Genomic DNA, 26,180 nt, shown 5'->3' on the forward strand with positions numbered 1-26,180 from the left:
TTAATTTTTTAAAAACACAGAACCATGACTATACTGTACGTATAGGGATTTCAGACTTGGTTCATGTACTGTGCATATAGTCACATAAGGATTTATTAATGAATTTGGAAGACTTCATCATTATGTGCCTGTACACTCATACTGCACTGCACAGCAACACTAAGTGGGTCTCTGTCTGGGATGCAGGGATCAGGTAACCAGATGTACTATTAAAAAAATCATGTGAAGTTAAGGACAGCTGAATTCTCACCTGAAATAACAGTATCCATCACATGATGGAAAATCAGACATTTTGTCTCAGAAATACATGACTGATGATTTATTCCATCTCTACTCATCTGAAATGCTAAACTAATTATCACAGTGCCTGGTGCTTTTTATCAGAAGGGTCTGACAGATGACAAAGGGCAAAATTTTTACCTAGGATGAAAGAAGAGGCAAGAATTATAAAACTACTCCCCTGAAGGATACACTTCTTTCTGTCTTTTATTTACGGATTGAAAAAAGAAATCCTTCAACATACGCATGTTGCAAATCATATTCTCCTCACTGTAAGCCACAGTTACAGAAAACAACTCAAGATTCTTCTGACTGTAGGAAAGCACCACAGTACACCTAATCTACACTGTATACCTATTATGACTCAAACTCTGTAGGAAAAATATTTTAAAATCCAAATTAGATTTGTAAAAGGGAAAAAAAAAAAAAAAAGAAAAGCCTGTGAAGGACAGAAGGTAGTTTGGGAAAGCTTCAATGACAGATGCTTTTTTTTCTCTCTTTACTGCGAACTGTAACCAAATCATGGGCCTGTACCTGGCTTAGTGCCCTAACTTCCCAACGAGACTGCAAAAACTCTCAGACAGGACACCTGCTCTGAGCTTATTACAGAACTGCCTTGTGCAGAATTACCATTGGAAAACATTAACTTTGTGCCCAAATGGAAGAGTGCCTACTTCCCTAAGATATATGAACGGTGGGGTTTTCTTTTGCCTTACATTGGGAAAGCTGATGAACTAAAAAGACTCCAAGGGCTGCTAACTGCACACTAATATTCCAGTGTGGTACACTTTACTAATTTGACTCAGTCCATCTACCTTATTCAGCATTCCAAAATGTCAGAGAACCATCTGTTCAAGATTCACCAACTGAGAACACTATGAAACCTCATTCAGCCGAAGATGTTACCCTGAATTTGATGAACTGAAACTCCTTTGATTTCTATACTTGATGATGCCTGCGATGTCATTCATTACTTTAGATGTTCATTTGACTGATGTTTTATTAATAAGGCCACTGTAAATTTATCTGTAAGGACCATAATCCCTGTGTCAGAGAAAATTTTGCTCAACTGCTTTTCATACTAGCTTAACACACAGTCAGTCAACAATTACTGAACGTATACTTCATATTACAGGGCTGACTCAAAGTGTTCAATCATATCTAATCAGAGGCAAGGGTATGTGTATTTTATTAAGTATCACATCCTTCAAAGAAACCAAATTTTATATATAAACAGTGGGAAAGTGGCAAACATAATTAGGCAAGAATTAAATGACAAGCAGAGTTGGGCATTATCATTTATTTACCACGAATATAGCATCTTTCATCGAAAATTCCAATAAATCTTGCCAAATGTTCTTGCCCCAACCTAGGATATGATTATCTGAAAGTGTTCCAAGTCAGTTCTGAATTTCACACTGAACAACTGACAGGCATTCCGGTTTTTGAGCCTCACCGCTAAGTCTTTCCTCCCCCTTGCCTCACACATCACTAAGTTCTCTTTCTTTTTTGATGTTCTAACACCTAACCCTTCCTTTTTTTCCCAACATCTGACACCTGCTTGGTTCGGGTCTTCTATACTGCACATCTGGACTCCTGTAACCATCTCTTAACTCATCTCACTGTCTCCAGGCTGCCCGCCCCGCCCCCCCCCCCGTCAATGGTCACCGCAGTTGTCTATAGGATGAGGTCCAAATTCCATTAGTTGAAAAGTCAAGGTCTTCCACATCTTGACCCAATCCTGTCTCTCTCCAGATTTTGTACACACACCTTCTTACCTAGACCAAATGACCTGATCCAGTGATCTCTGACCAGATCAAGAACAACATGCCCAGATCACTTCTACTAACTCACCTTACCTTTGTTCATGCGCGCCCCCCAACATGCAGTCCAGCCACACCTCCCACCTCCACCATCTACCTGGTGCCTGCCACGTGCCCATCAGCATGACAGACGTTTGACATATTTTGTCTCTAATCCCCACCCCAATCCTGCAAGTTATGTTTAGTCTATCATGATGAGTATCAAAGAAATCAAAGACTTTGACAAGTTCACAAACTACTGAGTGATGAGCCTAAGCTCAAGCTCAGGTCTGATTCCATAGCCTATGTTCTTTCCAAAACTTCAGGCTTCCTGGAATACCATCCCCAACTCTCTGCTTACCAAAACCTTGGGGTTCCTTCAGAGTCTGACTCAATTTAACCTCTTCCACACAGAGGTGTTTCTTATCACCTCCAATCTAGTAAACAGTGCTTACTCAGAACCCCTGCTGCTCTTACTGTCTGAGTCCCTCTGGTTGCACTAAATTCATTACTGCCTCATATTATTAGTTGCCTTTTTCTTTTTCCCCCTTGTTTGCAGTCCCACAGCCTCACATTGCCTCTTGAACACAGCAGGCACTCAACTGTCTTATAACTGAGTTCTCTACTTTGATAGCATTTCCTATGGATAAAATTCCACATCAGGTAGGATAATTTCAGAACTGGATAAAAGACGTTCAATAATAAGGGCACAAGGGCTTCCCTGGTGGTGCAGTGGTTGAGAGTCTGCCTGCCGATGCAGGGGACACGGGTTCGTGCCCCGGTCTGGGAGGATCCCACATGCCGCGGAGCGGCTGGGCCCGTGAGCCATGGCCTCTGAGCCTGCGCGTCCGGAGCCTGTGCTCCGCAACGGGAGAGGCCACAACAGTGAGAGGCCCGCGTAACACAAAAAAATAATAATAATAAATAAATAAGGGCACTTATGATGCCACAAACTAAGAAGATCAGCGGACAGGGCTAATTTGGTGGCTTAAAAATGTTATCAGGGGGCTTCCCCGGTGGCGCAGTGGTTGAGAATCTGCCTGCCAATGCAGGGGATACGGGCTGGAGCCCTGGACCGGGAAGATCCCACATGCTGCGGGAGCAACTAAGCTTGTGCACCACAACTACTGAGCCTGCACTCTACAGCCCGAGAGCCACAACTACTGAGCCTGTGGGCCACAACTACTGAAGCCCGTGCGCCTAGAGCCCGTGTTCCACAACAAGAGAAGGCACGGCAATGAGAAGCCCACGCACCGCAACAAAGAGTTGCCCCCGCTCACTGCAACTAGAGAAAGCCCTCGCGCAGCAACAAGAGAAAGCCCGCGTGCAACAATGAAGACCCAACACAGCCAAAAATAAATAAATTAAAATAAATAAATTTTAAAAAATGTCATCAAAGATCCAAGCTCTTTCCAATTCTTCATTATACTATCTTCAGGGCATTTGCAAGTTCTCTCATGGAGGCAAGTGAGCTACTGGAGTTTTAAGAATCACATGTAGACAATTTCTGGCTATATATGAGAATACTGCTCTTCTTTCATATTTTGTTAGGAAGGAAAATATTTTCCAGAAGCTCCTCAGCAGATTTCTCCTTAGGTCCCTCTGGCCAGGCCTGAGTCATACGTCCATGCGCTAGCTGCAAGGGAGGCTGTGGAAGCAGTATCTAACATTTTCAGCCTTTACTGTACTGGTTCTGCCAGCCAGGCAGAAAGGGAAGGAAAATGGTGTTTGGATAGGCAACCAACACCTTTAGAGAAATATTAATGCAATGATAAGCTCTGTATAATGAAAGTCCTCCACGGTCCAAAGAGATTAATTATCTTAAGAAAGGTTTGCTAATCAGGTTATAAGAAATACTCCTGTTACAATAGGGTGCTGTTTGCACTAGAAGTAGGAGAGAAGACACTGGAATCTTCCAGCTCTTTAGCCAACAAACTGTAAACACATTCCTTTCCCTCATATCCTTAAATATCACAATCTCTTCCAGCACTATGACCATCACAAGGAAGGAAAGGCAAGCAGAAAAAAAACTCGTTCTCTTGAGCTTCCATACAGTTCTCCAAACACATTAAAACAGGTAAAAAAAAAAAAATTTTTTTTTGAGAGATTTAAAGAACAGAAATGAAGATTAAAATGTTTATGTCTTTGCCTCCTTCTCCTATTCTTCTTTGCTTCTTCTAACAGGACAGTCTGCCTTTATCACCACCATCATCACTACCACCACCATTACGTTTCCAATTCTGGAATCAGCTTAGACATCCATTAATGGAGAGCCACTTAAAAAACTATTACAATGGAAAACAATGCAGATGCTAAAATAGAGGTGGATCTCAACTGGCTACTACGGGAAGCTGTCCAAACTAAATTGTTAAGCAAGAAAGATACAGAGCTCTATATCTATAGTACACACTCATCTGTGCTTTAAAAGAGGGGCAGTGGTGGGGTTTATATAAATGTGATACAAGTGTACTCTATTTGAGAAATTAGAGAATTTCTAGAGAAATTTCTAGAAGGATGTCTTAGGAATTGTGGATGGTAATTACCTCTGGGGAATAGGATTGGGAATCTGGGACCAGACATACTTTTTGTTTTATATGCTCTTTTTGGTATAGTTTGGTTTTTTTCCCACCTTGTACTGTCATATTTTTTTTTAAACCCACTTTGAGGTTGAGTCTGCAACCTCAAAGCAAATACCTACAAAATTTCATTAGCTCACTTAACATACTTCTTTGTTTCCTCTTAGGACCTGTGATTTTTAATAATAATAGCAAAATAACTGGCCTCAATATTCAGGATAGTAAGCATTTTTGTAACTCAAACTAACTTGATTTAGTTTATGTAATTACTTTTACTCCCTACTGAAAAGAGGGCTTTTAAATCCAATTTCCCAAGGAAGTAAATGACGTCTCAAAAGGTAGTTCTTTAAAAAAGGTTGTGGGGCTTCCCTGTTGGCGCAGTGGTTGAGAGTCCGCCTGCCCAAAAAAAAAAAAAAAAAAAAAAAGGTTGTGGAATTAAGCTGGAATTACCAAGTCATAATTAGAAGTTTTCAAACGAAAATCCCATAAAAAATAATGTATACTAATGTTACATCACTTTTATATGATGTTACCAAAATACCACCTCTTCAAGGGACAAATCCTACTGAAACATTTCTATTGAGAACTCGGTTTTCTAATGCTCACAGCTTCGAATCTATTCCATGTGGGCAATGATTTTTCCCATAGAGGGTCTTCACTGAGAACACCACAGATGCGGATGACACCAGTGTGTGACAGGCATATACAGTTGTCCCTTGGCATCGTTAGGAATCGTTCCAGGGGCCCCCCTCATGATGCCCAAGTCCCGTATGTTCAACGGTTTTGCATTCACAGGGTTGGAGAGCCAACTCTACATATTCCCTCATCTGTGGTAGCTGAAGAGACTCACAGGGTCCATCGAGTGACAGTTTACATGTGGCTCATGTGACTCTGGAGGGTTAGATTGTTTTATTTCTGATTCTCAGGTTCTAAAGGTTGATTTTTGCCCTTCAAAAATGGTTTCTGGGGCTTCCCTGGTGGCGCAGTGGTTGAGAGTCCGCCTGCTGATTCAGGGTACACGGGTTCGTGCCCCGGTCCGGGAAGATCCCACATGCCGCGGAGCGGCTGGGCCCGTGAGCCATGGCCTCTGAGCCTGCGCGTCCGGAGCCTGTGCTCCGCAACGGGAGAGGCCACAACAGTGAGAGGCCCGTGTACCGCAAAAAAAAAAAAAAAAAAATGGTTTCTGTAACAACTACAAAAAGCATTAAAGCTATCTCCTTAAGGTTGAAGTTGCTCAGGATCCAAAACAAGGCAGGACTACCTCCATTAAAAAAATTTTTGATGGTCCTAGAATTTATTTTTAAATGAAGCAATGGAATTGGATTCCAAGATATATTTGAAATGTACATTTACTGAATTCTTAAAACATTAAAAATTGTTTGGCATTTGAACATACACAAGCTCTAGAGACCCAGAAATTCCATTCCTAAGAACAAGTGCCCACGTTAGGACAGTGCATTAAAAATATTCATAGCAGCAATGTCCACAACAGAAAACAACAACAGTAACGACCACCCAAAATAACCCAAAGGTCTACAGGCAATAGAATGGATACACGTACCTTGTGTGCATTTGTACAGTGGAATGAAATGAACCATGGCTTCAGGACTCAAAGTGGATAAATTTGAAAAGCAGCAAGTCAAAGAAGAACACATGCAGTATGAACTCCACTTTATAAAGTTCAAATGCAGGCAAACTCTTGTTTAGGTATAAACACACAGGTAGTAAACGATAGAGAAAAAGCAAGGGGACAGTTAACACAAACCTGGGGACAGCATCATCTCCTGGGTGAGGAGGCTTGTGATAGTGGGATATGAATCAGGGAAAAGGTCAGAGGGTCAAGTCTGATTTCTTGCCCTCGGTTTTAGGTGCAGGGGTGTTTCATGTTACTTTTAAAAATGGAATATCTTCTATATATAATATTTTACAATTTACAAACATTTAAAAATTAAAACTATGGAATAAATTACACAGTAAAATAAACTGAGTGTGGTGTGTGTGTGTGTGTGTGTACGTTTAAGTTACATGATAAATAACATTCTCTTTTAATCCCATTGCTTTTATCTCTGGGTCTATACTTAACTCTTTGGGTAATAATGTTAAAATCTAAATTTGAGGCCCTACTTAAATTGTGACCTGGATTCAAAGGCTCTCAGGCCACCTCCTGCAATAGGTCCTGACTTAGTCTCCCTAGGTCATTATCCTCAGTGGCTCACACCCTGGAATGTGAAGGATGTAGTCAGGAGAAAGCCCTAAATTCCCCCAGGCTACAAAGTAACGGCCAGGCACCCTGCAAACAACCTATGTTTGTACTTTAGGTAACGACTGTGCTCTTCAGTGGCTGGAAGAGGGGAGCGGCTGGCCAGCGTTGCAAGGGCTTCTCCAGAAGAGCCCGTCAACCGGCAGCTGGCAAGAAGAGACCCATTCCTAGCCTTGCACAGACGGCAGCTATAGTCGTTTCACAAGCTGTGCTCTAGCAGTTTGGGTGGTAATTTCTCCCTTTCATTCCAACTGAAACCGCGCACATCAATCCCTGTCAATCACTGCGCTCACAATGCTATGAGGCTATTAAGATGCTCTGCTGTCAGAACAACTAGCCCTCCAATTATTTTTTCAACTAGCCCTCCAATTTTTTTTTAACAACAGAAATTTAATCTCCAAGATTCAAAAGATCACACAATAAGCAGCAAACTCCTCCAACTCTCCATACCCCTCATCCTCCCTCCTCAAGCTGTTTTTGTTTCCAAAGGTTGGGGATCATTATCAACAACAAGCCCACCTTTGTGACATTCCAGGTAAACATTTGATACAGAACTAACTGGGGGGAAAATGACCTGACTTAACAAAAGTGTTCAAAATATTTTAATGTCCAGGAAATGAAAGACTATTTATTTTGCAGCAATATCCCAAAGTCTTCCCTGACACAGATGCACACACACAACCACAAACTGAATACGGATTTCCCATGAGATCTAGCAGCTCTTACAGGCAGAGTTCAGGTGATATGGAACCCTCCCTGCCCCACAGGGGGCACTGCATCCACCACCACGGGGTGGCTGAGGACAGCCGGCCGGAGGAGCCCTGATTCTTCAGATCACGACGCCTCCCCTCGGCTGCTCCCTCTCCCAAACCACAGCCACCACACCACACGCTGTCTCGCAGTCAGTTTGGTGGAGTCTGAAGTTTCAAGAAGGGACGTCTGCTTGTCAACAGACCGGATGTTAAAGTACAAAGTTAGATTCCAACTCAGTCTGGTCAGACCCAGGATCACTTTCAAAATGACAGGGAAGTAAGAGAACTGGCTCTTTTCCAGCCAGTAGCCGGCACGCTCCTACTCAGTCAGATATTTGTTCACCTCTTAAATCACACTCATTGAATTTACATTTTTAAAGGACCAAACGATAAGGATTTTGGTGGCTCATTAGGAGTTTCAGCAGTTTAAGTATCTAGAAATCCAGTGAGAAATTACGGAAGGGCTTGGCCAAGCATAAAGACAACTATTAGAAGCCCCCAAATAACTTGTATCTCTTTCAAGCATCTCATAGGATACGAATTACTACACAGCTCTACGATACATATTTACACAGCCTGGTTGAAACCGCAGAGCGGAGAAGAGACTTACCAAACGCCACACCACAAATCAGGGAGCAGACTGGGATCGGCAAACAGCTCACTCCCCACCCTGTCTGAGAGGCATTTGAGCCTGTAAGGCAGGCAGGCTGGATAGTCAAACAGCTCCTACCATGACTCACCCTGAACTCTGGAGATACTGCTCACATATCTCTGGGTATTCCCGTGGTTGTCTCCGAGAAACTCCACGCCCTGCACTGTAACCAATGCTACTGCCCGCAATAATACACTGTATTCAACCCACTGCTGACAAACGGGCTCTTGGTACTGCCAGAAGAACAGATATACATTCTGTATATTTGGAGAGAGGCAGACTAGAACAAAGTCCTGTTATCACACAACTCTGGGGGTGGGAGAGGACCTTAGAGGATGTCCAGCCTGACACTCCTGATTTACTGACTAGGAAACAGGCTCAATTCAACAAACTCCAGTTGGGCAGAGCCAATGCAAAGCAGTGAACCGAGCACAGGAAACCTCAACATGGATGACGTCAGGAAGAGCGGTAAGTGGTCTAAGCGCATAGGGAAGGGCAGTGAGTGGGGTCAGGAGACTCCTTCCTCTGTTGCTTCATTCATGAGACACATGCTCGCTGGTGCCTTCGAGTATCAGACGCAGCGAGGCGTGCTGGAGTTGCAAAGGGGCACCCCACCCCCAGGCTAGTGGCAAGGGAAACAATGACAGTCGCTGATGAGTGCCATAGGAGGTGTACATGGTGCTAGAAGGCAGAACTTGGGAGGGGTAGCCAAGGTGGGGGGCGCGGAGGAGGAGGAGAAGGAGGGCAGGAGAGGAAACAAGGCTGGTGCAAGGCAGGAAGAAAGAGACTTCTTAGTCAGAAGGTACTTCAGGTAGTGCGCTCCGATTCACTCAGCCAGACAGCAGGTGAAGATGTGAAATGTACTGGGCATGGCAACGAAGGCAGGAGAAGAACTGGGTCAGCAGACAGGGATGAGATTTTGAGGGCTCCAGTTACATCATGCCAAGGTGTTTAGATTTCATCTGATAGGACAGGTGGCAGCCGCTAAAGGGATTAGGATAATCAGATCCCTGTTTCAGACAAGTCCTTCTGAAAAAGCAGGAGAGAAAATGCATTTCAGTGGAGCGGACTGGAGCCTGCTGTAGTAATCTAAGGCGAGAGCTGGTGACGGCTGACGCAGGGTGGTCCTGGGAAAGGAGAGGACAGCGTCTGAGGTAGACAAAGGAGGCAGCATCAAAAGGACGTGATACCAACCGGATGGGGGGGGTGAACGGCAGAGTCACGGAAAACCCCACTTGTTTCATCCCTTCTGGTGGCCAAAAGATCAAGCACAAGGCAGGCAACTGAGGAGAGGCAGGAGGAGGAAGAGATTTGGGGTAGCGGAGGATTCACCGTCAGACATAATGAATTCGAGGCTCCTGTGGGACATTTAAGCACAGGTGTCCAGAGGGGCACTGAGAGAGACAGGGGCTTAAGAAAGAGAACTGGAGCCCATCAGTGACAGTGCCTTGGGGCAGCTCACCAAGAGGAAGTATTTGGACTTTCAGGCCAGGCAGACCTGATCAAATCCGCACTCTGCCACTTAGCAGCTGTATGACCTCCCGCAAGTAAATTAACCTTTTTGAGGCTGTAGTCTCATATGAGGAAATTCCTCCTGGAATGTAATAAGATCAGTAAAGAACCTTATGTCAGGCCAGACACAAATATTCAATATTTTTCTCTTGCCCTTTCATGATCATATACTGCTTTTTATTATAATAATTTGAGTACTAACCTCTGCAACAGATTACAAGTTGCCTTGCTGTCAGTCACTCGTCTTTGAATCCCTTTTGACCTTCCTTGCATGAAGAGATTCTCAAATATTTGAACTGCCATAAGTCAAATGAAAAACCCAGGCCAGAATGAGTCTAGGAGACCAGGGTTTCTTGCCCTTGACATTAAATAACTAACGCAAAGATCTAAAAATGGTTATGTGGTTTATATGGTACTGATTTAATTCTGTGTTGGGGGTGTGATGGGGGGGAGAAAAGGGCAATGGGGGTTCGCAAAAGAAAGAAAATTTTGTCGGTCTAATAAAGCCCTGTCAAAGTAACAGAACTTTACTCTTTGCGTAGAACTATACCGTAATATTTAAGAGGAAGAGTGTCTACTGACATTAGTATTTACACAGCCTCTATCCTCTGGCTCAGTTCAAGTAAAGGTCTTAAATTAAATTTTAAATAATGAATTCTAGCAAATGGATCTTGCCTTAAACCAAATTTTAAATCAACAGTATACTCTGTATATAAGAAATATATACTTTCTTTGTTAGGCTCATTTTGCTTTTTCTATTTACAACTCTTAAATGGACATTTAAAAACTACAATAAGGGGGACTTCCCTGCTGGTTCAGTGGTTAAGAATCTGCCTTCCAATGCAGGGGACTCAGGTTCGATCTTTGGTCAGGGAACTAAGATCCCACATGCTGCAGGGCAACTAAGCCTGCGTGCCGCAACTACTGAGCCCGTGTGCCACAACTAGAGAGAAGCCTGTGCACTAGAACAAAGAGCCCGTGTGCCGCAACAAAGATCCCATGTGCCACAACTAAGACCCGACACAGCCAAATTTTAAAAAAAGCTACAGGGCTTCCCTGGTGGCGCAGTGGTTGAGGGTCCGCCTGCCGATGCAGGGGATACAGGTTCATGCCCTGGTCCGGGAGGATCCCACATGCCGCGGAGCGCCTGGGCCCGTGAGCCATGGCCGCTGAGCCTGCGCGTCCGGAGCCTGTGCTCCGCAATGGGAGAGGCTACAACAGTGAGAGGCCCGTGTACCGCAAAAAAAAAAAAAAAAAAAAAAAAGCTACAATAAGGGACTTCCTTGGTGGTCCAGTGGGTAAGACTGTGCTCCCAATGCAGGGGACCCAGGTTTGATCCCTGGTCGGGGAACTAGATCCCACATGCATGCCGCAACTAAAAAAAAAAACACGAAAAATAAAAAGACCCCACATGCCGCAACTAAGGATCCCACAGGCCGCAATGAAGATCCTGCGTACCGCAACTAAGACCCAGAACAGCCTAAATGAATATTAACAAAAAAAACTACCATAAGATTTAAAAATCATACTGACCACTAACGCATACAGAATTCAACTCCACGTGGCCAAGCTTGTTCATTTTTCTCCTGGTTTTGCCTTCAAATTTAGGCTCTAATTTGTCTTACCCATTTTTATGGCTGCCTCCCTAGTCTGAAAACATCTTGGTCACTGGATATTTTATTTCATCTCCAACTTACTTGGCTGAAACACATTCACGATCACCTCTTCCTTGCTTCCTGATCCTTCCCTGGTAGCTTCATATATTCTCATTCTTTCATCGACAGCCTAGTTTAGCATACCTACTTCATGTTCTGTGTCTAGTCATAAATATCTCCAAAAAATTCCCACAGGTTTCCAATATAAATTTGTTTTACGATTGTCTCAAAGCTCTCTAGTTGTTGGGCTCATTTAATTATTCTGATTCAAGATAGAGAATGATCCAATTCACAGCTATGGTCTTCGGGACTCTTGTTTAATTCCCAGCTGCCTTCAACTCGGCCACAGGTGGTACGGCTCAAGCATGACCAGTTTTAGACGGCACTTGGGTCCCAACGCGCTGAGGAAGAACATGTATCCCTCTCCCCCACATGCCCAGCCCTAACCCGAGGTTCTTGCTGCTCTTAGATTGTCTAGACTCTGGATGGCTCCCTTTAAACTCACACAATACAGCCGGCCATCCCTCTTCAGCCAATATCTAAGATTCTGACTCCTCACTGACATACCGACCCCTTCCGATACCCCCCAATTCTTCCCTGCCTTGAATGGACTTGAACTTCCCAGACTTGAATAGACGCAACTAATTTTCTATGTGTCTATAAGGTCCTCTGCTATCTTGCTGTCACTAGGAGGCAAAATGAAGGCAGAGAGACAGAGCCAGGCTGTATGGCAACTGCCACTAAACCAGCACAATCCCCACGCCACCTGGCTCCTGACCTTCATTAAGGAGATGCACACACATCTGACTGACAGACTACTGAGATGTAATTCTTTCCACTTAAACATTACTTTGAAACACACGTTACACACGCCTAACTACTGCACCATGACTCACATAGAGGTGTTTAAAATGAAGGGCATCTCATCACAGTGCTTCACCCAAAACTGCCCTACGGCATCTACTAAAGGAGCAGGTCAGATCCAGAAAACGGTTTACCATAATCTAGAGCATGATTTTCTCATTATCACATTCTGCTGCAGGGCTGCCTGACTTGCTTCCCAACCCAGTTCAGGTTCTGTGACCTCGTGTGATCCAAAGCCCTCTCCTGGCAAATTGAGGGTTAGTTACTTGCTTTGCCAAGCCATTCTCTAGTCTCTTCTCCCTCTGAAAACCTGAGATATCTTTTTAATTATTCTCTTTCTCAAGAAATATCTCATTTAATTCCTTCAACCAGAGGCCCTGGTGACACAGGTTTTGAGTAAACAAGGAGAGTTACCTGCTTATCTGCCGCATTAGAACCAACTGGGGCAGGAAAGCCTTTTGAAAATAAAAGATTTCCCCGGTAAACTGGCACAACCCTTTGGAAGGACATCTTGTTCCCATCTATCCCTATTTAGAAGACACATGCCCTTTAACCCAACAATTTTGCTTTTAGAAATTCATCCATATACGGTTACAGAAAAAAAGATGTACAAAAATACTCAGTACGGTATTACAAGGCAAAACAAACATGGGAGAAAAAGCACTCTAGAAGGAACTTAAATTGTATTATCAGTAGGAGACTGGTTAAATAAATGATATATATAGGTTTTGTGAGAACATTGCTTGAGAGAACATTTCTGTAAAGATACATAAGAAACGTAACAGCACTTATCTCTGGGGATAAGGATGAGAAGTTGGAAAGGAAGACTGCATTTTCTACCATGTGCCCTTTAGTACTATGGGATTTTTTTCCTATGAACTTGCACTTTTTAAATGTAGCTAGTTAATAGGAAAACAAAGTGAACCTTCATAATTTGGGCTTATGTGGATGATCTACAAGACACTTCATTTAACAATGTCATTCAATCTTCGTTAAAAAGAAATAGAACGAGGAACAAACAGAAACTCTATAGAGCGGATATACATTAAAATGTGTTTGCTCCAGCAGGTAATGATCTCATCATTACACTTTAGGAACCCTTATCTTAGCCCCTCAGAAGACTAGGCTTCTTTTCTCTAAAGTACCTGCTGTATGTGTTATAGACTCTTCCATAATCTAAGTGGCTCAATTTAACCATCACCCTTGTGCTAAACATGTGTGCTGACACTTAAACTTAGTTTTACTCTGGAAATTGGGGTGATATTGGGAGGAGCCCACAACTTTTGTCAAAACCTTGGAAAGAAAAAGAAAAAACCCTTCAACTTAAAAAAAAAAAAAAAAAAAAAAAAAAGACTGAGGCTCAAGCTCCATATAGGATTTACTGAATCTTTGGGTCTGGGAGTCCAATTCCTATATTTTTTAACCAGCTCTCCAGGTAATTTCTACATTGCTGGTCCTACCTCATGCACACCAGAAGTAACCATGCTTAGCAAACACTGTGTCTTATCCAAATGAAGCTACACACTATACATATATATAGAAAATTCTATAAACAAAGGTGTACACTATCACATCACTCCAAGATTTTAAAACAATTTTTTTCGAACACTGATATGGAGTTTGGAGCCAGTGCTGGCTGTAAGCAGAACCCACCAGGCCCTCCCATCAAAGTTCCTGGCTTATCTGAGGTGGGGTATGGGGGGGACATGTAGAAAAGCCACCTTTGGGGCTGGAAGGGACCTCGCGTAGTGTAGACTGATGTTTCTCAGATCGTGGCTGCGATCACCTGATCACAATCCTCCTTTCTCCCTCCCACCCCCACCCCATTCTCATGTCCAAATAAAGTCTGAGAACAACCAGAGCTCGTCTGGTATTTCCTGAACATCTGACTGTAAGATCACCTGGGGCCCCTGCTATCCTTGCCCCACCCCAGACCTAGTAAATCAGAATCTCTAATAGAGGTTCTAGATGTTAAACCAGTGACCCAGGTTGTTCTCATAAACAGGGAATTCTGGGAATCACCAATTCAGGTCAAACTCATTTGAAGATAAGGCAGTCAAGGCTCAAGTTGTTAAGTAAGTTTCCCAAGGACTTACCAGCTGATTAATGATAGCTAGGACACCCAAAACCTGGTGAGCTATTTCTTGCCTCTTATACCAATATTACTTATTATTATGTTTATCATGAGTATCTATGAAATTTCTGATTCACCATGATGAGGCCCCAAGTAAATGACTAATGAAGTCTGAAGGCAGAGGGTGTGTCATTACAAGCTACTGGTTTAAAGAATAACTATCGCTAAAAGGCTGTCCAACATCTAGCTACCTGCCGCTTGGGGTTCTTTCACTTTCAGTATCAGGATGAGGGGACACATAAAACAGCACATCTGATAGAAAAGGAAATACAGTCCCACACATTTATAACCAGTTGAGGAAGATTCAAAGTCCTCCGATCTCGCTATTTCTTGGTCAAATATTAGAAACTTTAGCAAAAGAAGTCTAATAATCACACTTTCATTTATAGCAACAGCCTGCACCTTGCTGTTTGGAGAGGGAAGAAGACAACTCCTACAGAGATTCCATAACCTTGCCCTGAAACCAGTATCTCTAAACCCATCAACAAGAAACACTGATGGGAAAGGAAACCCTCAGCTTGGAAAGCACACAGCAAGCTTTAATTCAGGGAGGGTTCAATCAAGTTATAATTGCCTCTAATTGGTCCTCCCACACAGTCTCACAATTTACAGCTGTAATCAGTTCCACAAAGAATGTGCTAAATTTCTTTTCTACCTTTGAAGTCAGAATTATCTCCCGTTAGGTTCTTACAACATTGCTGTTTTGATTCAAAAAAACAAAACAAAACAAAACCAAGATACAGAAAAGGATGAATGAGTGAATAAAAATCAAAGATGCGGGCTTCCCTGGTGGCGCAGTGGTTGAGAGTCCGCCTGCCGATGCAGGGGACACGGGTTCGTGCCCCGGTCCGGGAAGTTCCCACATGCCGCGGAGAGGCTGGGCCCGTGAGCCATGGCCGCTGAGCCTGCGCGTCCGGAGCCTGCGCTCCGCGACGGGAGAGGCCAAAACAGTGAGAAGCCCCAACAGTGAGAGGCCCGCATACCGCAAAAAAAAAAAAAAAAAAAAAAAAGCAAAGATGCAGACAGATCTTTTGGAAATAAGCACCGACCCCTCTGACCTAATGATAACCCAGTGAGATTCAAATTTGTAATGCAGACTGATGCCAGTTTGGGAAACCTTTCTGTTCCAGGGCACAGGATCCAAAAAACACATTCATTTGGTCAGACATTTTCCATACTCTAATTTTTATCTTTCTTGGCATGCTCCATTCTCCCCTAATAAAGTCACAACCCTTTGTTGCCATGGAACCCAATCAGACATGGAGCCTGTTACTATGACTTCCCTGAAGGTCTAAAAAAAGATCTAGTGACCAAAAGAACAGCCCTTTCTTTAAAAAAAAAAAAAAAAAAATTTCTAAGGCAAAGAGCTCCAAAAAGGACCCAACCCTTTTATTTCATGCAGGTTCACTTGAACTCCCGAGCCAAAGCTAAACAATGTTTCATAAAAATTTGTCAGCTGGGACATTCCCAAGAAGATGGTTTTATAAATAAGTACCTGGCAAAGAGGATGAAAATATTCTTAGGATTTCTTCCTTTTTTTTCCCTTCCAGGCAAGCTTCCTGAAATTTGAGTAGCTGTTTAGCAAACACGTGTCAATCAGCAGCTACCAAATTGCAATATTCATTTCCACCAATACATAATTTTTGCCAAGAGCTCATGATTTCTCTGTAAAGAAGAGATAAGCTAAACAGTACAGCCAACCCTGTGTTCTGTTGTATCTGGAGCTGGACGAAACCTGTAGGAAAAAAATACCTGAGACTAATAGCAGAGCTACTTAAGGAAACAGAATTAACATTTGTTGAGTGACTACCATGAGCTGTGCACTTTTAGGTCATCCCGAGAACCCAGCAACAGAGGCATTTCCCTGTCTCTGTTTTGCAGCTAAGGGACCAAGGCTCAGAGAGCTTAAACAGCTTGCTCCAAACTGCCATATTAGAATGTTGTCTGGAGCCCAAAGCCAATCATTTGTTCACCCAACATTTATTTCTGGCCTCACAGGTGTTTTGCATTTTGTTACGTTTCTTGTTCTTTACAATACAATCTGCAGCCTATAAAGCTTGTCTGTAAAGAGGGCATGGAGTCTCTCTTTACTGGAGCAAGGGGCCAGTTCTGGCTGTCCCCACTTATAATATAACCACCACATCTGCACAGCAGCAGCTAACCCTTGGGAGAATCATGAGTAAATGCCCTCCCCGGTCACTTATCTAAGTTGACATGGGCCAGATACCTACTACATCCCTCAAAAGGCTGGCTGCTGACAAGGCCTTCCAACCCTGGACTCTGTAGCATGGGGAGGACCAGGAAGCTCTAGGTACTTGTTCTGGTGCAATTTCAGCAACGAAGTAAAAGCCAAGCCATGAAAACTCAACGACAATTATTCTATCCAACCCTGGTTTTGGATACACAGCTTCGAGAAATGACTAGTAAGAAGGAATGTGGTAAAGCATGGAAGTTAATTTCAAAGTTATATTATTAATCATACCAGCCTTTCAGCTAAAGGTATTTTATCTATCTCCTCATATAATGAATACAACTACTTTCATTAAAAGAAATTTCAAAAACCAACACAAAACCATAATGAGATACCACTTCACAACCACTAGGATGACCACAATCAAAGGATATATAATAACAAGTGTTAGCAGAGACAGGGAGAAAGCAGAACCCTCATAAACTGCTGGTAGGAACAAAAAATGGTGCAGCTGCTGTGGAAAACACTCTAGCAGTTCCTCAAAAGGTTAAATATAGAATTAGCATATAACCCAGCAATTCTACTCTTAGGTATGTTCCCAAGGGGAATGAAAACATATGCCTACACAAAAACTTGTACACATGTGTATAGCAGCATTAATCATAACAGCCAAAAAATGGGAACAACCCAAATGTCCATCAACTGGATAAATAAAATGTGATACATCCATGCGATGAAATATTATTTGGCAATAAAAAGATAAGAAGTACTGACACATGCTACACCATGGAAGAACCTTGACATTATCCTGATTGAAAGAAGCCAGACACAAAGACCGCATTATATCTGATGCCATTTACAAAAAATGTCCAAAACAGGCAAATCCATAGAGACAAAAAGTAAATTAGTGGCTGCCTTGGCTTGGGGAGTTTGGAGAGGGAGGAAATGGAGAATGACTGCTAATGGATATGGAGTTTCTTTTTGGGGTGATAAAAATGTTCTAAAATTGATTGTGGTGGTGATTTCACAACTCTGTGAGTATACAAAAACCATTCACTTGTACACTTTTAAATGGGTCAATTGTATGGTATACGAATTATATCTCAATAAAGCTGTTATTTTTTTAAAAAGGAAAAACCAACACAACTCCTTTTTGGCTTTTGGTTGTCCTATTAAATAAAAAATAACCCAACGGACAAGACCACCTGACCTTGGACAAGTTACTTTGTCTCTGGGGTCTCTGTACCTTTTTAAGGAAACAAGGCTCATGCCTGAACCCAATGTTCTCTTCTGCTGCCCCATGAGCAAAAGAATCTGACTTTTTGCGGGGAAAAACCACTTGGATGAAACCTCTCAGGTAGTGTTCAAACAGGGGAATCAGACCCCGTCTGTCTGCCAGGCCAAGATCCATCCCACTCTCGCCGACTCTCTCCAAGTTCCCTCTCTGGGTTCTTCCCTTCACCCCAGGCTCTGTGCCCCAGCTGATTCCTGAACATCTGCCATGTGCAAGGTTCAAGAACAGACTCAGGTAGATTATGCAAGGTGGTCAGGGTTGCACAGCTGCACAGTAGCAGAGATGAGATTTGAACTCAGAACCAAAGTCTGAGCTGCTTCTCTTATTCCTACATCTGAGTTTTCCAAACTGGGTCCGCAGACGTATTCTTAGGGTTCCATGAGTTTGCTACAGACAATTTACAAGAATGTGCTTATTTAGATGGTAAAAAAAATTTATATAATTTGGAGGATCACAGAGATAACCATCTGCTAACCAAGTACCTCGAAATCCTGGGGTTTCAAGGCTTTTTGTATTTCTACTCACGCTGAGGCCAGGTATTAGTACTTCTTTAGTTGTCATGGGTGGATAGGAAACGTGTTGGCTAACTGTATTGGTTTCCTAGGGCTGCCGTAACAAAGTACCCCAAACTGGGTGGCTTAAAACAACAGATATGTGTTGTCTCACGGTTATGGAGGCCTGAAATCAAGGCATCAGCAAGGCCATGCTCCTTCTACAGGTACTGGGGAAGGAGCCATTGCACGTCTCTCCCAGCTTCTCTGACATTCCTTGACTTGTAGTTTCCTCCACTAATCCTCTGTCTTCACATCGTCTTTCCTCTGTGCATGCCTGTCTCCAAATTCCCCCATTTCAAAGAACACCAGTCATGGTGGATTAAGGCCCACCCTAACGACTGACTTCCTTTTAACATCTGCGGACGAAGAATGTCAACTGCCACATCCGTAAACAAAGGATGGGGACCACCTAGGGGCCAGTGAGCCATCAACCACCGCAGCCTCCCCCAACTTTGCACCCTGAGGGGATCCAGGATGGAGAAAAACAGGATACTGGCCCCAGACAGTTAAAGTGCATATCAAAGGAATGATTTCAATCAGCCCAGCCTCTTCCATCTTCCCCAAAAGAGAAAAGTGCTAAATTCATTAACTTGACATGTCTGGTTTTCTTTAACTATGATCTCTTGATGTTCCAACTCTCTGGTTTTTCTTGCAAAAACTCCTATACCTCCTGGCTCCCAGCAGTCCCTCAGGGCTATCTGAGAGGCTGCCTCCCGGGCTTGAGTCCTCAGAAAGTCCGCTGAATAAAACATCATTCTCAACTTTTAGGTTGTGCATTTTTCTTCAGCTGACACATCATTGTCTCTGTAAAGACCCTATTTCCAAGGAAGGTCATGTTCTGAGGAGCTGGGGGCTAGGACGTTATACAGGAAACACTCACAGGACTACCACACTTCTGGTCACCCACTGTTGCAGCTGGGGGTGGGGGGGAGGTTCCCACACCAAACAGTTCTTCTCCATCAGCAGGGTGTCCTACAAATCAACTCCTTCTGACGCTAGCTACCCAGAGATGGCGTCAGATCCCCACAGCTTAAGGGCTCAGCCCCTCGAACTGTCTCCTCCCCCCACTTCAGACACCAGGCTCAAGTCCACACTGTTACCTGTGCTTCTGAATGACTAGCTCTAAACTGGAGGTTCCCACAGCCCTCTTTTCGGGTTGATTAGTTTGCTCGAGAGGCTCACAGAACTCAGGAAAACATCTACTTAATGGATCACCAGTCTATCACAAAAGGATGCAACTCAATAGCCAGAAGGAAGAGATGTACTGGGCGACGCATGTGGAAAGGGCAAGGATATTCCATGCTCTCTGGGCACCACTCTCCCAGAACCTCCGCGTGTTCACCAACCCAGGGACCCTCTGAACCCCATCCTTTTGGGTGTCTATGGAGACTTCATTACAAAGTCATGACAGATTGAATCACTGGCCATAGGTGATTAATGCAACCACCAGCCCTTCTCCCCTCCCCACAACTGGGACTTAAAAGTTCCCCTGGCAACCTGCCCCCATCTTTAGGGGCTTTCCAAAGTTAACATAAACTCAGGTGTGGTTGAAAGAGGTTCGTTATATGAATTAACAAAAGACACCCATTTCACCTTTATCACTCTCATCACTCAGGAAATTCCTAAGATTTTAGGAGCTTTGTGACAGAGATGGGGATGAAGACCAAATATATATATTTCTTGTTGTAAATCACAATTATCACAGACTTCAACACATCTTTTTGAGGGGACAGAATTCAATCTATTCAACACTGACTTTACATATAAATGATGCAGAAGTCCCAGATGAAAGTCAAACGATCTCACAGTGAACAAAGGTGTCACAGAGAATTTTTCTCACAGGAAAGTTACGGATTAAGCCTTTCCATATCATGGAAAATGATACAGGTAATAGAGGCATCCAAACTCAAACAACAAAAACAAAAACAAAAACCTGCCCTGAAGTCACTACTATACCAACATTGTGAGTGATTTAGATCATCTGTATATTAAGTTAATGTTAATATAAATTGTTATTACCTTTGTATTTTTTTCTCTGTATCATTCCAATTTTTTAGTGTATGTGCTGCTGAAGCAAGTACTACCTTTGCATTTTGTACGTATTTGTTTGAAATTTTTCACAATAAAATGCTGGAGGAAAACTTCCTTAGACTCTTGATGAAATCTGTTAACAAAACATTTCTTCTTGGAGAACACCTAAGTAAAAACACCAGTTAGGATCTTCAAATAAGCATTTCTCTACACAAGTGGAGAGAAGATAAATTTTTTTTTTTTAAAATAAACTTATTTATTTATTTATTTTTGGCTGCGCTGGGTCTTCGCTGCTGTGCACGGGCTTTCTCTAGTTGCCGCGAAAAACTTCCTTAGACTCTTGATGAAATCTGTTAACAAAACATTTCTTCTTAGAGAACACCTAAGTAAAAACACCAGTTAGGATCTTCAGATAAGCATTTCTCTACACAAGTGGAGAGAAGATAAATTTTTTTTTTTAAATAAACTTATTTATTTATTTATTTTTGGCTGCGCTGGGTCTTCGCTGCTGTGCGCGGGCTTTCTCTAGTTGCCGCAAGGGGGGGCTACTCTTTGTTGCGGTGTGCGTGCTTCTCATTGTGGTTGCTTCTGATGCGGAGCACGGCCTCTAGGCACGTGGGTTTCAGGAGTTGTGGCACATGGGCTCAGTAGTTGTGGCTCACGGGCTCTAGAACACAGGCTCAGTAGTTGTGGCACACAAGCTTAGTTGCTCCGCAGCATGTGGGATCCCAGACCAGGGCTCGAGCCCGTGTCCCCTGCATTGGCAGGCGGATTCTTAACCACTGCGCCATCAGGGAAGCCCCTTAAATTTTAAAATATGAAAATGAAATATGGAAATAAGAGTACATTACTTGTCTTCCCTAATGAGACCTATTTAAATAAGAAATGTAGCCAAAGCCTTAACCATTTGACGTCCTCAAACATTGACCTCGGAACAGAAAAAGTCCTACGGTCTGTTGGGACGTGTGAACTCAAATATTACACTAATACCTACGCATGAAATCTTAATTCATTCTTTCTTTCATTCCTTGCATCCTTCTATTTCTCTATCCATCCAAACATATATTGTGCATTATGTGTGAAGGCCTGGAGATACAATCCCTGCCCGCTTTCCAGGGGGAGAGAGACAAGCGAACCACACAGGAGAAGAACACGAAGAAGGCTCACAACAGACTTGGGTACCAGTCTGGTCAGGGAGCACCCAGGCTGGGGATGAGCTGAGAAGGGGAGTCAGGGAAGACTCCTTCAGTTCAGGATCTTACAGAAGCCTTCAGCATCTTTATAAGAGAAGAATTACACTTATTTTTTCACATGAGGAAACTGATGCTCAAATGGGTTGGGCAAACTGCCTAAGGTGAGTCCACACAGTTTGTAAGTGGCAGAACCAGGATTTAATAAAAACCAGGCCCGTGGTCCCCAGAGCCCTGACACTGAGCTGCCCCTCTGAGCTCTAACACGCCAAAGGAGGGCTTGAAAATGGCCTGCTCTGAATCTAGCAGCCCAGGTGATCCTTGTTAAACATGAACCGGCCCGTGAACTGGCCTGCTCCTTGCTCGCCCTGTCCGGCCACAAGGCCTCTCTGATGTGCCTCAAACGCAACAGGCACACGCTTGTCGCGGGGAGTCTGCATTTGCCGTTCTCTCTCCCTGGAGAGCTCATCCCCTGCACAGCTGAATAGCTTTCTTCCTCAGGCCCATCCTCAGCGGCATCTCTGAGTAGAGCTGTCCTTGAGCCTCCTACCTGAAACTGCTTTCCTCTATCCCACCCACATCCCCCCACCCCACACACACACCTTGGGCCTCCCCAGCCCCCTCTTCCATGCTTTGTTTCTCAACGCTGCATTTATCACCACTTAACATACCATGTAATTTACCTATTGGTCTGGGCTGTCTGCCTCGTCCTACCTGAATATAAGCTTGGTGAGAGTAGGGAAACTTCTTTTGTTCCCTGGGATGCCGGCCACAGAGCAAGGTACTCAACACACATGTGCTGAATTAGGCTGAAAGCAGAATCGTTGCAGGCATGACCCGTACCTGTACTGCTTATGCGTGGACAGTGGCCCGACGTCTCCCACGTGAGACGCTGCCGACTTGGTGGAAGGGGGTCGGAAGAAGCCAGCCCAGGGGCTACAGGGATCTCATTCTTAAATCAGTGCCATGCAAAGGTGCCCGAGTGAGTCCTCTTCCCTGGCACGTGCTGAGGAGACGCAGACACTACCCACCTGGATGCTACTATCCAAGGAAGCCCATCAGGGCTCTCGATCTCAAGGTGTGGTCCTGGGTGAAGGGGACACCTCAGACCAAGAAGTTAGGGGAAGTAAAGGGTAGCCCTATGTTTCTGCCTTCTCCCAAAGTGCTAAAAAACAAAAAACTCTGCCTAGCCACTCAAGGAGGTCCTTTTTCTCCCAAGTTAAGCTCCACCTGTTTGCAGAAGGGCTCTCTTCTTACACTGGCGTTTTGTACCCCAGGTTTAGGAAACCTCACCAAAGCTACCGAAAGAAAACCATAACGGTTCGATCCTCCAGGAGTTCTCAGACAGCAAAGGGTGGACTCTCCACCTGCCTACAGAGTGACTGCAGGAGTGAGATGTTCTAAGCATCTCGGTGTCTGCTGAGTCTAGAGAGGGATGGATGGTGAAGACTCAAGCACAAAAAGATCGCACAAGGTCAAACAGCAAACGCATTCAAGGGGAGGGAGAGTGTACACTTTTCATCAGGGAGGAGCTCGTGCCACAGAGTGTGTAACGTCTCCCAAACTCCAAATGCAACCTCAGGCTAATCCCCCGTATCAGTAAAACTCCTGGCCATGTAGATTAAACTGGGGTGAGGTGGGGGTGGAAATGAGGGTGATGCGTAATAATAATGGGAAAGCCCTAAGTACTGACTTCACAAAATTCTAAGGCACTTAAAGGGTGCCTTTTATAAGTGAAATTCTACAAAGGAACCCAAACCACTGCAAGACAGTTTCCAAAAAGCAAACAAAACCTCACTGAGAGTTGGTACTATAACTTCTGGAGCTTGCATCAGTCTGTTTTCTGTAGTTAGGAACTAAGGGTGTCTGGTTTGGGTTACAAAGGCAGTGTTCCACTATAAAAACCTGCTGGTTGCCATGACAATGAACATCTCTGTTCCTCCCTTTTCGGCAGCATCCTTCTTACATCTGAGTCAAATCAAAGGACCTATCTGTGATGCCCAGGGTTTACTATTTCCTTTGCACGAGGATGTAACGATACACACACACACACACACACACACACACACACACATACTCATATACAAAAGCACATCATCAAAGGGCTAATCAGAGGTGAACCAAAACCTCAAAAATGGGTACCACCTGTCCTTCTCTCCCAATCACGTCCTACAAACATCTATCAGGAGACACTCATGCAGGAGAGTGTGAGCATGAAGAGAGGTAGGACAGGAAGCCTTAACAGCGGACACCTACTCCTTCCCATCTAGAGCCTCTCAGGGTGGACTCTGGGTCAATTCTTTCCAGAAGGGCCCATGTGAGGTCAGGGCTCCCTGGAGCACTGCCATTTTCTGTGTGCAAGTCTGTCCTCCTGAGCCTGAGCACCTCCAGGGCAGTGCCCACGTCTGACCGGTCTTAGGGCCCAGCCCAGCGCTGAGCACCCAGTGAAGCACTTAGGACAATGAAGGGGGCACTGGAATAAGGCAGCCTCTCCTTATATTTTCTACGGAGATCTCGAATTGGAACACATCCTGCTTCAAATCATCCCTGCCTAAGAAGAAAGCCAGGGAATTCTAGATCCATGCTCTAGGGTGTGCAGCTTGGGATCTACAATGCAGCGCTGCTACTGGTTTCTGTCACTGGGGTCACAAGTCTTGACCACTGACCCTCTCTCAGACCTGGGGCAAAACAAAGAGTAAATGAGAAAGTTATAGCATGACTGTGATTTACCTTCTCCTTTTCAGGACAAAGGCTGCTCATCATTTAGCTAGATTTAACTGCAAAACAATGTTTGTTTTAGAAAAGCTATGAAAATACCAAAAAGCCAGCGGAAGCAAACTAAAGCACCCAACGCTCTGCTTACCCAGAGGTAAACCAGTGTCTATATTTGGGTTTCTATGTCACTATCCTTTCAGCAGTTGTTGCAGTTCTACCTAATGATTAGAGGCAAAGGCTCATGAATGCAGACCAATCTGGGTTCCAAGTTCCAGCCTTTCCATCTCTTACTGGTATGATCATGCTTGAGTTATTTACCCCTGTTGGAGCCTCAGTTCTTCATCCACAAAATGAGGATAACTGTACCTACTTTTTGGTACTGTTGTAAAAATTATCGTAACCCATGTAAGCCCTTGTCACACTGCCAGCAGAACTACTCACTTCTGCTAGCTTTATTCATGTTCTACTTGTATGTGCCACTTTACAAACAAAAATGGTATCTTCTGTGTCTGTGCACATATTTTGAAAACTTTTTCAATCAACATAAAAGCATGACCTCTTGACATGTCAATGAATATACTTCTATAAACTGATGGCTTTAATTCTAAAACAAGAGCTTTGATAGACATTAACGAGAGTATAGATGCTTAAGTTCTTGACGTGGTCCAAAAACTGCCTACTAGCAAACTCAAAATAACTTTATATCTGCTTTCAGAAAAAATTAAAATGCATACAAACTCTAAACAAATACTATTCAACATCTACATAAAATCTAACATCATTATGAAAATTTTCTATGACAGATATTAAAACATGACTTTAAGAAATCACTCCTGTAAGTACAATTACTTGACAAAGCTACTTAAGAATAGATGGTAAGGTTGAAGATATTCTTTTTCCTCTGCCCCAGGAATGTCACTTCTAAGTATCTTTCCTAGAGAAACCCTCCCACAAGTATACAGACCTTCTCAGAATCAACCTGCCTGTCCACCATTAGGAGAATGGCTATAAACAGACTCTAGTTTACTCATATACGGAAATAATGTACAGCGGTAAAAAATGGAAATGAAGTTGAATAAATGTATAAACACCATGTTGGAAAAAATAGCCAGTTACAAAAGAGATTCCATTTATATAAATATTTAATCCAAAATACAAACTATACCTTGCTTACGGATTCTCCCAATGTATAAAAACATACAAAGGAATGAAACACAACAAATTCAGGTTACGGAGACCTCTGAGGAAATAGGAAGGGAGAAGACATCCAGATATTGTATCTGGGACCATTTATCTCTTAAAAAACAAGTGACAGAAATCTGGTGTAAGTAAACATGGCAAAATGTTAACATCTGTTACATCTAGGAGGTAGGTCTATGAGTACCACACTTTAAGAAAGGTCTTCTCCATATCTGAAGCATTTAGTAATTAAAAATAAAGTTGTCTACTATTTAACCAGAACTTTGGTTAATGATTTGATACAGGTTTTCCTCATGCTCAGAACATTCTTCCCGTGGTGAATCTGGTTTACTTTTAAAATATGGTGTAAGTTGCTGTTTCTGATGGGCCATTTCATTACCTTATAATTTTGGAATCTGATGTCACTGCATTTACTTCCATAGGACATTAACTTCAACCTTAAATTAAATTTAACAACCAAAGCAAGCATAAACTTAAGAAAATTAAAACCCACTGAGAGTTTAATAAGCTAGCTGCCCT

At 43.3% G+C, this 26,180-nt stretch overlaps 1 protein-coding gene across 4 annotated transcripts in view; it reads right to left on the reverse strand.

Annotated features, from left to right (window-relative positions):
* The window catches only part of TMCC3 (transmembrane and coiled-coil domain family 3), a 70,479-nt gene that overhangs the window by 30,546 nt on the left and 13,753 nt on the right, over positions 1-26,180 (reverse strand). Inside the window, exon 1 of one of the 4 annotated variants that reach the window (XM_028490454.1) lies at positions 15,982-16,034. The exons of the other annotated variants lie outside the window; for them this stretch is intronic. The gene's annotated coding sequence lies outside the window, so the exon portion shown is untranslated. Of the gene's footprint in view, positions 1-15,981; positions 16,035-26,180 lie in introns of those variants that run through there. 4 annotated transcript variants of the gene reach the window in all.

The sequence above is a fragment of the Physeter macrocephalus genome, chromosome 6 (genome assembly GCF_002837175.3).
Source record: "Physeter macrocephalus isolate SW-GA chromosome 6, ASM283717v5, whole genome shotgun sequence".
In the NCBI taxonomy this organism is placed as follows: domain Eukaryota; kingdom Metazoa; phylum Chordata; class Mammalia; order Artiodactyla; family Physeteridae; genus Physeter; species Physeter macrocephalus.